Below are 14,309 nucleotides of genomic sequence, written 5' to 3' on the forward strand. Positions count from 1 at the left end.
TTCTACTACCACCAACTACTGATGATAGCGTGCCTACTGCTGCCTAAGTGCTGTTGATACTGATAACTGCTGGTTATAGACAATTGTTATCAGTACATCTGTGATAAGCTAATATCAGCCATGGCCAACATGCTGACTCCATCCACTCTGTTCCCAGTGCAGGTTTTGAAATGCCTGGTATAAGATTGCTTTCTGATTGGGTAGGACAACAGCTTTGAACTGAGCCATCACGTCAAGGTCAGTTTTTATCTCCCGTAATGGAAAACTATGACATGAATGTTTCTTAATGAACTTACATTGTCTTACTCAGGACTGTACACAGCAGAGTAAAAGGCAGAGCTGTAACAGTGTTAGTGAGGTTGCTGAGGTTTGTAGTCCTTCATCTGCATCCTCTGCCTTGCTGGCACAATACAGACACACACACACACACACACACACACACACACATCAAACCTAAACCTATAAATGTAAAGCCTGACGCTGCACAACTGTCTGCTGTCTGGGAAATGATGGGAGAGGGAGAGACTGAGTGTCAGGAAGCGAGAGAGAGAGAATGACAGTGACAGAAAGAGAGAGACAGAGAGACAAACTGATGAAAAGGGAGAATATGAGCTGAAGAATCCACTGTATTACACAAAAGTGCTGTGTGTTACATTTTAACACCGGTATAGCATTGCCAGATAAAATGCTACCTTGCTATAATGACTGAAGAAATGTAAGCATGATGGGGAAAAAGTGTTAGCGCTAATACTTCTCCTGACTCATCAGAGGACCACATTTCCCATCAACCCTATTGGCCTCCTTTGAAATTGATTTTTTGTCACGATTGTTCACTTAGTGGCAATACTGCAGGGTGAGGGTCATTTGAATCCCTGACATCATTTTATTAATACTGTAAATAACAGTCTTGCACATCATAGAGTCATATTTGGAAGGTGTTTAGGATCAAAACCCCTTGACTGCTGTTTAATTAAATAAAATGACCTAATGAAGGTGTCTTAGTTGTTAATTGAAAAGCTCAGGTATGAGGCTCTAAAGGCCCCAAAAACCACAAACTACGGTTTTACATGCTGGAACTATTTTTTTGACAAACAAGAGTGTATCCATCCACCATTGCGTTGTAGCAACATCTCCGGCTATCGGTTTTGGTCACTATGGAACCGTACGTGACAATCATTCACAGTGCCAAGCCAAGATAAAACATGTGTATCTTGGTCAGAGCCATTCTAGCAGTTTCCCCGTGCTTCCAGTCTTTATGCTAAGCCAGGTCATGTCCCAATTCCAGCTCCATACTGAACACACAGACACACTGAGATTAATATCATCTGAACATCTCACTCTCAGAGACAAAGTGATTCAGTGTATTTACAGAAATGTTGAACTTTCTTAGAACATGACTACAAAGAACTTTTATAATTTCCCACCAGACTTCACAACATGATGTGCAGGGTAATACTCAGCACCAGCAGAAGTTTAAATACTGACAGACACTTAATCTTTCCTTTAAGGATCATAACAAAGATACATCATGAAGCATTCAGTTCTTACTAATGCACAGTGGTGTAAAGTAACTAAGTAATTTACTCAAATACAGTATTACCTTACTTGATACCTTACTTATCAATGCACTTACTCAGGATTACCAGTCTGCTATTTCCAACAAGACCTGAAAACAACATAAGAGCCTATAATCTTTCCTGTCACGCTGATGGAGAAAATCTAACTAGAGACCATCTTGTAATGGGATCACAGTAGCTGAGATGCCCGTCCACATGTTAACGTCCTGACCCCATGAGTACTCAGTAGTCATATTACATTCAGACCAAACCCATCTTCAAACATGGCCTTGATTTTGATGTCATCTACTCATCTGTAAAGTTTAGTGACTGTATCTAGCAGGTTGTGATGCTATAACAGTGACAGACAGATAAGAGAGAGAGAGACCGGGGATGGTTTTAACATTTTTGACATTTCTGTCTGTATCTTGGAGCTGTTTTAAGCCAGTGCGCTCATAATGTAATATAAACTAGTTGCTGTGTAATGTAAACTAGTAGATGTGTCTACTATTAAATGGTTTAATTGTTATCTCTGCAACACAAACAGAAAATGCATGGTTTGGTCTCAAACACAAGGAGTGAAATGTTTTAATTCACCCCATAGTCCGGGTTAGTTGTAATATATCCTGGGGTGAAATCAGAATCAGAGGCTAACTGCAGACAGGAAGAAGCTGTTCTTGTGGTGAAAGTTTTTGGTCTTGATGGGCCGCAGCCTCCTGCCAGAGGGGAGTGACTCAAAGAGTTTGTGTCCAGGGTGGGAGGGGTCAGCTACAATCTTTACTGCTTGCCTCAGGGTCTTGGCGATGTACAGGTCTTGGAGGGAGATGTGGCAGATTGCAGCCAATCACCTTCTCAGCAGTGAATGATACACTGCAGTCTGCTCTTGGTAACATATATGTAACGACATGATATAAGGATTATGACAAAAACTATATATTGAAAGATTTTTATTCAACATGACTTTTACATAAAAATAAATAATGAAAAAAAAAACTTTCTTACTTCAAAATTAGTTTTTTACTTCTAAACTCGTCCGTGTCTGTCACAGGGCGCTACTACCTCACTTGTGGAATAAGGACTACATTGGGCATGTATAGGGTGAACCAGGTGATTCCTATTGTTCCTTGGGAAACTGGAAGAGTTACAACTGACCCAGTCTCCCTACTCAAAACCACCACTGTGGTAGTAGTTGGTGTCTCCGGGACCACATTTTGCCATGTTGACACAAACACACACACAGACTCACAAGGTGAAAACAATACGAGCCCTGAGAACTGTTTGTTACATCAGTGGCTGTTCTGTTTTTACAGGAGTGTAGTCTGATTATTATAACACTTGACTGTGTAACATGTTACCTGCAACAAACTACATTTCCATACAGTGCATGCAGGTTACTGTCTATGTCTCATCTTTTTCAGGATTATTATAACTCACTCTGCTTAGATAAAATACGCTGAAAAAAACAAGTCACAAAAGCATGTGCTGTGAAACAGAGAAGAAGAAGAAGAGAAGAACCAGAAAAAGACTGAGATTTGGGAAACGAGATCACAAACAACCGCAGACACGAGTCGGTGTAAAGTTGTAACTCTGGCAGAGTTTGTTTGAGGAGGAACTGGGAGACGAAGAGGAAGAGAGGGAAAGAAAACGAGTTGAAAATACAGGAGAACAGGAAAAAGATAAAAGAGCAGCAAACGAGGGCGAGACGAGTCTCCCGTCGCCTCAAATCCTCTCAGGTTTTAGACGAAGGAGGTAATTACAGAGGATGATGGAGGGAGACAGAGAAAGAGATGACGAGAGAGAGAGACAGGTGGTGAGGAGAGAGAAAAGAGAGAGAGTGGGAGGAAAACAAGGAGATGGAGATGTATATATATATATATAGAGAGAGAGAGAGACAGACAAGAAGACAGAAAAAGATAAAGAAAAGATGGAGAGATGGAGTCGAAAAGTGATAACTGAAGAGAGACGTGAGGATAAAAGAAATGGAGAGAAAGAAAGAGAGAGATGAGGTAACAGGACCAGTGGGAGATTGATAGAGACACTTAAAGGGTGAATTAGGCAAGAGAGAGAAAGGAAAAGATGGATGAGGTGAGGAGAAAAAAGAAAGACCGGATGCATGAAAAAAGGAGGAAAGGAATGAAGAAACAATAAGGAGAGAAAAACAGGAAGGAAGGAAGGAAAGAAGGAAGGGTTGATGATGACTGTGCAGACCAGTCAAGTCTCTTAACAAAATGGGAAACATTTTCTTTATACACGAGGTGTATATGTTTTGTATATGTATGTTTTTGTACACGAGGACCTTGTTACTTTGAAACTGGAAAGAGACAAAAACATGTGATTTTGAAAACAACTGAGTTATAAAAACACTGTCGTCTAAAATATGAAAAACAGCCTCCGATAGAAAGTACAAAGAGGAGTCCACATACTTTTGGCCAAATAGTGCAGAAGGAGGGATGGGGATAATTTAGTGTTGGTAGTTAGAGGGAAAGAAAGAAAGATACGTAGATGTTGAGAGACAAAAAGGACAAAAATGGATTAAAATAAAAAGAGTGAGAGAAAAAGAGGAGAAAGGGAAAAAGGAGAAGAGAGGAGCAGCGAGAGGAAGGAAAGAAAAGAGGAAAAACGAAAGCACTAGTGAGAGACAGTAGAAAGTTTGTGTGTGTGTGTGTGTGTGTGTGTGTGTGTGTGTGCCTCAGTCTTGCAGCAGGTGGCGCTGTTTCTCCTCCCCTTCACTTGGTGTGTTTCAGTAGTTTGTTGTTATTTTGACTTCCTATCTCTCAGTCACTTGATTAGTCTGTTGTCAATTACCTTACCCATCAATTTACGCTCAATAACACATAATGACAAAGTGAAAATATGTTTTTAGACAATTTTGCTAATTTATTGAAAATTACAAACTACAGTTTCTTATTTACAAAAGCCTGCAGGTGAGTCTCTACAGGCTTTGCACATTTATCACATACTTCCTGTCAGACTCTGCCAGATTGGACGGGAAGCATCTGTGAACTTCCATCTTCAGGTCTCTACACAGATATTCTATTGGGTTTAAATCTGGTCTTTGGCTCGGCCTCTCAGTCTCAGGTCTCCTGGACTCTGGAGCAGGTTTTCTTCAAGGACCTCTCTTTATTTGGCTGCATTCATCCATCCCTTAGTTCTGACCTGATCGATGGAGAGCTGCGGAGGTGGTCGTCCTTCCAGCAGGTTCTCCATCTCTGCAGGGGACTTCTGACCAAGGCCCTTCTTGGCTGGTGACCCAGTTTGGCCAGATGAACACCTCAAGGAAGAGTCCCGGTGGTTCCAAAATTCTTCTGTCTCGCAGTTATTGTTCCTATTGTGCAGTTGGGAACACTCAGAGCTTTAGAAATGCTTTTATACTCTCACCCTGATCTATGTCTTACCACAGTTTTATCACAGAAGTCTACAGAGAGTTGATTGGACTTCACGGTTTTTGTCCTGACATGAATTGTGGGACCTTATATACACAGGTGTGTGTTTTTCTAAACAATGTCCAGTCAATTCAGTTTGACACAGGCGGACTACAGTCAAGTGGTAGACACTGTATATAGACACACACACATGCACATACATCAAAGCTCAGTGAAAGGCTGGTTAGAGCAGGCTGACCTTCTGTCCTGAGACTTCAAGAGACAGAGAGAGAGAGACACACACTCATACTCTCTCTCTCTCTGTGTCACTCTCTCTCTCGAAAGCTCTGACCTTGAAGGAAAAGATGAGTCTTTGTCTCTTTTGGTTTTTATGCACCAGGATTTCTGCATCTGTCTTCTTGCTGCGTTTGAAGCCTGTCGGATTGCTCAGTGTTTCTACAGATGAATACTTCCTCTACTCCTCCTCCTCCTCACGTAGAGACCTTCCTCTCAGGCTTAAATGAGCTGAAAGTGATCTCTGACATGTAACAGTGGACACGTCATGAGAGACGCTGCAGGAAACAAGCCGGACCAGGCTGTGTTCAGTGGGTCACATCACTAACTCATATGCTGTGCTCTACACTACATGTCACTGCTGTATATACATACTATGTGTTGTATGTTCGTAGTGTTAGTGCAGATGCCTGAGGCCATAACACAGATACAGGCAGTTCTTATGTTGTGTTCAAAGACAGCAAGAAGCCTACTCATGTGTCTTTCCTGTGCATATTTATTCACAAAACATTTTTCGGATTTGTCTTGTTCTTCTGCAGCTTCTCTCTGTTTTGTTGCCGTGTCTGTTCACTTGTCTCTGTGTGTTCAGCACCTCAGTTTTTCCATTTACTGCATCATGCAGAGCTCTAACGTGGACACGTCTGTTCACCTCCATCCACGTCTTTCTCTTCTTTGTGTTGCATTTGTGCTGTCTCCACCTTTGTAAACCTGAATGAACCAGAATGGGGGTTGAATGGAAACTCAGGGGAATCGAGTATTGTCTGACTGTTGATCATCATTTAACTGTGACAGTATTGATTCCTCTTATCGATGCTTTTCTTGATTTTCATGTGGAATCTTGATCTGCTGCAGACAGGAACAGATACTGAAACACTGTGGAGGGCGACATGCACTAAACAGGCCAACTGGGGCCCAAGGTTTGAGGCGGGCTGTAGAAAATAGTTTTTTTATAAAGTGAATGTTGTTGATTTCTTGCTGGATTGAGGTTAATCAGACGTAGAAAAATAAATTGTCATCACTTTATTTGTATCTGAGCCTCTGAAACTTGGAACCTGCCAATACCAAATCTGATCTCATATTTATTTTAATCATATTTCAGTTCATCTTTTTACACATTTACGCTGCAATGAGCCTGAATCAAAATTAGTAGAATAATTTCAATGTATTTGATGAGCAACTCTAAATTCGAGGTTTACTTTAATAATTTCCCTTTAGCATTTATTATAGAATTCTTTATTATTTTGTGAAACACGTGTTTGAGAGCACCACAGTGGAGGATCTAACTAATAACTAGTATATATAGTATAAATTGTAGTTTAATGTAGTTAAGCAAAGTGAGTTTTAACAATTCCTTATGACAACAAATTATTTTCAACACACAAGTAATTCAGTTCAACCTAACATTGATATACTATAGAAAACAGTGATTACAGCCTAAACTATCACGATTCAAAGTAACTGGAGACCAAATATTTATTTTTACTCCACGTAGATCATAAATGCTTTTAATATACAAAACCACTAGTTGAAATCGGTTTGGAAATACAATAGTTTTAATAATTTTTATCTAAAAAGCTGCAGCTTCTCCTTCACTTGTGCTTGCTCATTGAGCGTCTTGCTCGATCCAATATGGCCGCGGCGTTGACGTACGGTCCATTGGCCAATGCGGCATCTACGTACGTATGTTTATGGTTGTAACCAGGGCCCTTGAATAGGCTATTACTATTCAAAGACTCTGGTTATATCTATTTCTGTTATTTTCGTCGGCGTGACCGTGCTATATCGGTATGAGCTGGAGCTTGTCAAGTGCAAAGGGCAGCAGCCTTTCTCGGAGGTTTGCGCAAGGACATTGACATAATCCTAGGATCTTTGGTGGGTCGCGAGCTACTGCGCTTAAGCTCAATCTGTCTTTGACTCAGCTCCTACCGTTGTAAGATCAGTTATCATCTCTGTGCAAGATCTGCAGTAAGTTTGAGACAGAATATTGCTACAAAAGTAGCGTAGCCCCTTTAAGGAATTGCTCAGTACGTAGGTTGTGTGCGTAGCGGGCGAGAGAGAGAGAGAGAGAGAGAGAGAGAGAGAGAGAGAGAGAGAGAAAGAGAGAGAGAGAGAGAGAAAGAGAGAGAGAGAGAGAGTGGTGATGCTGGCTACCGGAGCAGAGAGTTAGCTAGTTAGTTAGCAGCACAGCTGTGAATGCATGTGCACTTCAGGCTGTTTGTCAGTAAATAAATCTTACAGCTCCTCAAGACCCAAGTTCCCTCGTCTCCCCTGTGCTTCCACTACAGTGCAGGGATGCCAGGATGATTAACAACACAGAGACAGGTAAATACAGGATTCTGCATTGTCACTGGAATGTGTCATTGTCCGTTAATGGTAAATATTTTTAAAATTATCATAGAAAAGTAGTTTATAGATATTTTTCCTCTATATGGTTGGAATCAGTTCAGCAAAATAATACCAAAACTTCTTCAGTCAGGAAAGAGGAAGGGGAAGATGTCCAGACAGAGAGTGCAAGATGCAGGAGAGAGACTTTGAGCACAGAAAAGGCACACAGGAGACATGAGACAGGACTGGGCCTGAATTTGAGAGATTTGCTGCTACTACTGTCATGAAAAGGTATGTTTTAGTCAGGGTGAGGTGGGGGGGGAGGGTGTTTGGCTGCTCAGCTCTGCTTCCTTATCAGTAAAGGTCACCACAGGCCACTGGTATGCTTATCTAATTTTATATTGCAATATTTATATGGATTCATTGTGTTTATAGCACATGGGAATATCTTTTTCTGGAGAATCAAGTGAGATACCTGAAAAATCTCATAGCACCATGAATCCGTCCTGCACATTGATTTACAGTGTTGTCTGTAGTGATCTGATACAACTAGAGATATAATATGATACAACTGATGTCCCTCCTCTGTCTGTGGCTCTCAGCTTCGTGACTTAAATCTTTAAAAACACCTAAATATACAGTTTCATTTTCAGCAGGGTCTTTGTATTTGTCATAATTAACCTTAAAATGTAAAGAAACTGATCTGTAGAATTAAATTAGATCAGGTAGGGTTCAAAAGTCAGAGGTCATGTGAGGGCAGGCTGGAGGTTTTCCTGGGAGAACAGTTTCTGTTTGTTCAGCACATCCACGGGTTTGCTGTTTTATGCTTTGTTTTTATTTGGATTCCTAAAAATCATTTTTTATTTCTTTAATACTCAGCCTATTTAACAAAAACACAGCAATTTCCACACTTGAATTAAAAGTGTTTTCCTGCTCGTGTGCTGCTCCCTGCGGCTGCGTCTATTTATAAAACCCACATCGTTTCCTGTGGTTTGAATCAACACAACACAGAGGTAGCACCTCGTCCAAACAATGGAATCATGGGATACAGATGAGAGTTTTGTGTTGATAACAGAGATGACAGTCCAGTGTGGTAAAGTCAGAAGTTTGACCCCCTGTCAGTGCTGAAGTGCCCCTGAGCAACACGCTGAGTCAGGGTGCAGTTCACTGAAACAACACAGTGTCAGCTGTGGCCATTTAGATGGTTTTTAATGGGTTTGGCTTCAGGACCAAAACGACTTAATGGGGCCAAATTAAAGGAAACATCCAAGCTAAATGTTTCCTTGTTCTGAAAGTGCTCCGTTTTATTTGTGAATCTGAAGCAGAGGCAGGAGCCGGTCAGAGCTTAAGCCACGCCCCCAGTGCCTGGAGGGGGGGGGGCGCTGAGACAGATCTCATTATACAGTGACTTGAATGCATTCATTTACATTTAACGCATCGAGTTCACATGAAATGTATTTAGAAAGTACATGTACAGCCTTCAGGCATCAACACAAAGCAGAGATTTGAATGCTGGGTAAACAGTGAAGTCCTGTTATACCTGAATAAACCCAAAGTTTTTCTCTTTTTAACAGTAGCTACACGACCAGTCTTAATCCTGGTACCTGAGTTTGATTTAAAGCATCTGCAATCTATATCTTTATAATATATAAACAATGCTCAGGTGTCTCTGGTAGTGATGAACCTACAGAGAATTATCAGCTGAATCTGCAGCTCTTCTTGGCTTTACGGAGCTTTACAGTGAGTTTCAGCTCATTGTTTATCTGTTTACTGTTCTGGTTCACTCTCTTTATTTCAGATAAACAGCTGTAAAACGCCAATGTCCACTACCTGCTCAGCAAACAGAAGACGGACACAGTTAGATAGCAGCTGGTGAACATAGCGAAGCATTTAGCAACTAAAGAGCCAGATATTTCCCTGAGGAGCTGGTGGAGACCAAACTCAGAGCTAAACACTGAGATTCATCGGGTGACACTGACATGATTTCACATGAATCATCATGTTCCTGGTGTAAATAAGCAACTGATTGCTAATTAGAGGCCAAAGAATTGAACAGTTTTAGCGTTTAATGTCACATTTTATTCAATTGATTATCTTCTGTTTTATTCCAGTTTTCATCCGTGAAATTTTAATAGCTGGTCATTTGCTGTTGTTTTTATTCACTTGTCATTGTTATAGATTCTTGTTCTTAGTACATGTACAGTACATGTATTCTGCTTAAGTTCAGTTTTGAGGTGACTACTTTTTTCCATTATTTGTCAGTTTATACTAAACCTACTATAACAAACATTTCAGAGGTGGATGTTGTACTTTAGACTTCACTGCATCGCAGATACTCTGTAGTTCTTAGTCATGTTGGAAGTTCGTGGTTTGGATCAGATCAGCGATGTATCAGTAATAATAATCCAATAACATGATCTAACATAAGCCAGGTTTCCATCGCAGTTTTGGACATAATAGAAGTGAAGGAGTTGTGAAAGGTACGTATTTCCATTGACTGACGTTATGTGAATAGAGCTGGGTTTTCTCCTCTTGTGATATTCCACACGGCAGCAGATTCCCAACATCAGCTAAATGTTGGGACGATTGCATCCATCACAGTAGCCGTTGTAGTATTTAATCGAAGGAGATTAGGATGCCTGGTGCGTGTGATGATGTAAGGACAATCCTTTTATACCTGGCAGCTGCCATGTATCAGGGATTTTAGAGAGATAATAGTCTGCAATGTTTTTTGAATGTACTCATGTCATGTGACTTAAATTCAGAAAAAGTGTTTACATTTCACTTTTGCAAAATATTGCTTTGTCGGATAGTCTGAAAAACCAACTCATGCGAGCCTGTACTTCTTTTTTTTTTTTTTGAAATTCACGTGTTTCTGTTAACTTGCTTGTTTTAGTTTGCAACTTCAAATTGCGCATTAATCAGGTTAATGGAAACACGCTACTGACAGGGGTCATTCTGCAGTATAATGTCTACTTAAAGTAAAAATTTCAGTTCATGACTTATTTTTTGTGGAATATTTTTACCTTGCAGTATTATTACTTTTATTTATGTAAGAATCTGAATTCCTCACCACTGTGTAACAAAAAATAGAAATATTCCTTTAATACAGTTTTGTTTGGATGTTGGATGGAGACGTTTGATTGTTCTCTGGGTGTTGGTTGTTAAAGACAACACTGTGTTTTCTTGGACGTCCCTTTAGTTTATTTTATAGGATAATACATTGTTCCTGTTCTACTGATTTCCATTCATCCATTTATCACTCATAGCACATGAATTATAGATGGTTGATCGAACAAATGCATTCATTTAGGAAACACAAAGCAATTTTTACTGAATCTTTCTCTCAACACATGTTGGCCTCCGTACAGTTCAGGAAGTGACAGGAGTGTTTTATCTGAGTGAGTGTGGTGCTTATTTCTGCTTCCTGTTTGTGTTTCTGGTCGCGTCTCCTTGGTCGTGTCTGTTCTAATATCCCCCGGCAGGAAACACAGAACTGACTCAGCCTTAAAATCTTAAAACATTGAGCTCGACTCGGAAAATGTGGTAATTTATTGAAACTTACAGACAGAGCAGAGGTGGACGCTAAAGAGACAGCTGACTGTCCTGAGGAGACCCCCACCAACACTGTGTGTGTGTGTGTGTGTGTGTGTGTGTGTGTGTGTGTGTGTGTGTGTGTGTGTGGTGCAGGATGGTGCTGCAGTGCATCTCCATCAGATATTACATTTCCTTCTGTTGCTGCAGACTCTCAGCAGAAAAACGATCGCGTACATCGTTTGTTTAGAAGACGTGTGTATTTTCATGACAAGCGCCCTCTTGTGGTTGCGTGTGGTTGCAGGAAAGGTTAAAGTAGTATGACATTTTTATATAGACACAAAACCTCTTAGTGAAGAGAACCAGCTCTGACTCCTGCTGACAGTGTGGCTCCTAGTCAACGTAGAAATCCTGCATTCAAAGTCTTAAGTAAAAGTGTGGAAGTATTATCAGGATAAAATGTTGGAAGTATCAAAAGTAAAAGTACACATTTTGTAGAAAAATGGTCGCTATCAGAGTTTTACTGTTGAATGTAGTGTTTTTGGTTTCATATTACAGCTGTTTGAATGTGTATGTTGCATTTTACTGTTAAAGTGATTTAATTTGAACTACTTTATATCCTGTTGAGTAGGTTCATCTACAGCAATGCAGCATTTTCTATAGGATCATCATATGTTTGTTGTTTATCAGAAAAATTCTAATTCAAAATCGCCAAAATTGGGGATGCAGAGTTTCCACTGGACAGGAAGTGTGTGAAAATCTGTAATCTGAAAACAAAAACACTAGTAAATTGTCAGACAAATGTAGGGGAGACAAAGTATAAAGCTGCATAAAATGTAAATGTACTTGCATTGCTCCTAACAACAGTCAACTGTGTTTTTTCATCAAGCAGTTTGAGCTGCCTGAACTTACAATAAGTTTTTCTAAAATAGTAAATGTTATGTACAGTTAAATTATTATATTGTGGATTAAATCATGTTAGATTAATACAGTGATGCTGCGTCTGTTTCCCTCGGCAGCAGTCAGAGATTCTTCAGGTCACACGGGTGAAGTTTGAACCATTATGCAGCGACATAAAAGCAAGAGCCAGTGTTAAGTCAGGGGAAAGATACAGGGACACCAGAGCCATTTGGCTCTGACAGAGTTAATCTTCTCACCGCTTTGGTCGAGAGACTGAAACATCTCAACAACTGTCAGTTGGATTCCCTTGAATCTAATAGTCTAAGAGTCTTACAACTGTAAAAGTTCAGATAAATTAGGATGATTGAGTAACCTGACAAGGATTATTCATCATTTTCAAGTCTTTGCCTCAGACATCGTCACAGTGTCCGGTAGCTTCAGCTTTAGCCGTGTACGTTCCCTCTCTGCAGAACGCTGCATCACCCGTCTTTTGTTTGTGTTGTCTCGTGATTTTATTTTTTATTGTATGAAACAGAAAATGAAAATCAAACCAATTATTACATTTCACTCAACCCTTTTTGACCAAGAAAAAGAAAAATACCTGAAATGAATGTCTGAAAAGAAAATCTAGTGACAAAAGAGACACGGACTGAAGTGACAGAAAACCAGTTTTTTTTCCTTTAGTGTGTGTGTGTGTGTGTGTGTGTGTGTGTGTGTGTGTGTGTGTGTGTGTGTATGTGTGCAGCATCTAATTTAAATCCCTCTCTTGCTGTACTGCCAGAAAGATTGTAGTTACGTTGCATTTTTCTCCCGACGTGTGTGTGCGTGCGTGCGTGCGTGCGTGTGTGTGTGTGTGTGTGTGTGTGTGTGTGTGTGTGTGTTTGCGTGTGTTGCATTCCTCTCCATATGCTTTTGATCCTGGGCCCCTCCCACTCTGTGCTAAAATCAGCAACACACACACACACGCAGAGTGACAGCATGAAACCTGCGTTGTCATAGCAACACCTCACTTGACTCTGCGACCATCCCTCCGCCCTCCCTCCTGCTCCTCCCCTCCCGTTACACGGCAACCGTCTCCAAGCAACATCATTCTCCCGCCCTTCTCTCTCTATCTTTCTTTCTCTTTCTCTCTTTCTCTAATTGTTTGAGCCAAAGTTGATTATGAACGAGGGAATGAAACAGGATGGAGGAGGGAAGGAAAATGAGAGGAAGGGAGGAGCAGGGGGGCGATAAAAGGAAAAAGAAAGGGAGGATAAAACAGTGGAAAGACAAAGGTGGAAGATGGAGAAAATAGAAAGGGAGGGAGTGGGAGGAGAGGAAATGAAAGGAAGGAAGAGAGAAAATATAACAAGGGGAACAAGGAAGGAAGGGAGAAGGAGAAAATAGGAGGAAAAAGAAAGGAAGAAGGGAAGCAGGTGGAAAGGACAAAGAAAAGAAGAGGAAGGAGAGAGACAGACAAAAGAGAGGAAGATGCTAAGAGGGAGGGAAAGAAAGAAAGGAGGTAATGAAAAAGATGCTAAGTTTGGAGGGAAAAAAGGGAAGGAGAAAAATTAAGAAAGAAAAATAGAAGCAAACAAAGAGGAAGATCAAATGAGATGGAAAGAGAAACAAAAATAAAGAAAGATAAGAGGAAGAGTGTGGAAAGACGATGGACAGAAAATGAGGAGAAAGATGAAGAGATTAGTAAATAATGGATGTGTAGAAAGTGAGGGATAAATAAAAGGGAGGGAGAGCTGATGTTTACATTATTAATCGTCATTTCTTCCTTCGTATCATTATCTTCTTTTTCCTCTTTTCCTTCATCTCTTCCTTCTCTCATTCTTTCCCTCTTCTCCTTCTCTCATCTTCCTGTTTTTCTTTTACTATCTTTATTTTCATCTTTATGCCTCATTTCCCCATTTTCTTTCAGTTTTCCTTACTTTCATGCTCTCATGCTTCCTTTCCTCCTTCCCCTTCTCCTTTCTCCTCCCACTTTTACAACATTTCCTTTATTCCCCTCCTCATCATTCCTTCTGCTTTCTGTCCTCCAACCCCCCCTTTCATTTCTTCCACTTCTGTTCTTTCTCCTCTCCTCTTTGTCTCATATTCTCTCCTTTCCTTTCTCTTTTTCCTCTTCTAATGTGTTCTCCTCTTCCTTCTTTCCTTCCTTCCTTCCTTCCTTCCTTCCTACTGCTTTTTCCAACAGAAACTCTCAATAAAAACTCTGCAGATTTCAGAGAAGAATTATTATTGTTCTTCACAGAGAGAAATAAATGAACCACTGATTTAAAGTGTTAAAAAATATCTCAGTAGTCACGTTTAACATCAAGCTATTAAAACTCTGAGCCTCTCTGACCGT

Source organism: Seriola lalandi, unplaced genomic scaffold (genome assembly GCF_002814215.2).
Source record: "Seriola lalandi dorsalis isolate HSWRI2012SDOR001 ecotype SW California unplaced genomic scaffold, Sedor1 jcf7180002054917, whole genome shotgun sequence".
NCBI lineage: Eukaryota > Metazoa > Chordata > Actinopteri > Carangiformes > Carangidae > Seriola > Seriola lalandi.